This window comes from Mandrillus leucophaeus, unplaced genomic scaffold (genome assembly GCF_000951045.1).
Source record: "Mandrillus leucophaeus isolate KB7577 unplaced genomic scaffold, Mleu.le_1.0 Scaffold252, whole genome shotgun sequence".
In the NCBI taxonomy this organism is placed as follows: domain Eukaryota; kingdom Metazoa; phylum Chordata; class Mammalia; order Primates; family Cercopithecidae; genus Mandrillus; species Mandrillus leucophaeus.
The window spans coordinates 2,096,642-2,098,030 of NW_012102610.1; the positions used below are offsets into that span (position 1 = coordinate 2,096,642).

The following is a 1,389-nucleotide window of genomic DNA, read 5'->3' on the forward strand; positions in this document are numbered from 1 at the left end:
AAAGACAGAGAGTAAATTGCACGTGAAGGTGTCTTCCTCCAGGTCCTCTTCAGAATCCAGCTGCCACGGGCCTTCCAGGATTCTGGAAGTTGACCAGAGAAACCCCAGTAACTCCCCTCAGCTTAAGTCTCGAACTGGGAAGCTCCAGGCTTCTGAATCCCCCTCCTCCCTCATCTTTTATAGAGATGGCAAGAGGAAAGCGTCCCCTTCAGCAGGACGGTGTCCAGAGTGGAGCCCTTCAAAGACCGCTCCCGGCCGCCCTTCCTGCCCTTGCCACTGGCCAAGCCACCATCTGTCTCCTTCCCCAGCACTGACACTTCAGACTATGAGAACATTCCAGCCATGAACTTGGACTACAAGAATATCCAGATTCTGCCCCGGAGGCCTGCAGGGCTGGCATGTTCAGGAAGCTGTTTGAAGATCAGAGCAGATCCCTGTCCACAGCATATGAAAACGATGGCTACATGGACATGAGCAGCTTCAGAGCCTTCGAGAGCAAACAGCAGAGCACGGGCCAGCACGCAGAAAGGTACCTGACATTCTATTTCCTTTCTTGTTTGGTAGCTGTAACTATTCAAAAGGCAGCATGGGTGTGGGGGACAGATGGACTTGCTTTCCAGCCTCAGGTTCTGTTTCCCACTAGCTGCATTGACCTGGGGTGAGTGAGTGGCTTTACGTCTCTGAGCCCTAGTTACTTCATCCATGAAATAAGATTCATGCTACCTCACAGCAGATATTTAAGAATATCAGAGTAGATATTCTATGTGAAAGCAGTGTATAAAATGCCAAATATGGTACACGTAAGAGCATTTTTTTTTTTTTTGAGACAGAGCCTCATTCTTGTCACCCAGGCTAGAGTGCAGTGACACCGTGTCGGCTCACTGCAAACTCCGTCTCCTGGGTTCAAGCAATTATCCTGCCTCAGCCTCCCAAGTAGCTTGGATTACAGGTACTCATCACTATGCCCAACTAATTTTTATATTTTTAGTAGAGAAGGGGTTTTACCATATTGGCCATGGTAAAAGGTGATCCACCCGCCTCCCAAAGAGAGCATTTTTATTTACATTATTTGGGGAGCAGTTCTCATATCTCCTAGGTAGATGGCTTTGTGACTCTGCTCTGAGAGTGTCACCAAGAGAGAAAGTTTTAGAAACTTGCCAAACTAAATATCTTTCACCATCAGGAAAATAGCCTAAATTGATATTGATACTTTTTATTGAGTAAATATATGCTGTACTCAATACAGAACTAGAAAAGAAATTTTATTTGAATTGCTTAAGGAGCTAATGGTGTGGCTCACCCCTGAAATCCCATCACTTTGGGAGGCCGAGGCAGGTGGATCATTTGAGTTCAGGAGTTCGAGACTAGCCTGGCCAACATGGTGAAACC

The 1,389-nt window shown here is 46.7% G+C and overlaps 1 pseudogene across 1 annotated transcript in view; it reads left to right on the forward strand.

Moving 5' to 3' along the window:
• Positions 1–320: 320 nt before the first annotated feature.
• The window catches only part of LOC105542213, a 131,600-nt pseudogene continuing 130,531 nt past the window's right edge, over positions 321–1,389 (forward strand). Inside the window, exon 1 of the transcript XR_001006434.1 lies at positions 321–529. The product of XR_001006434.1 is annotated as a tetra-peptide repeat homeobox protein 1-like (transcript). The remainder of the gene's footprint in view (positions 530–1,389) is intronic.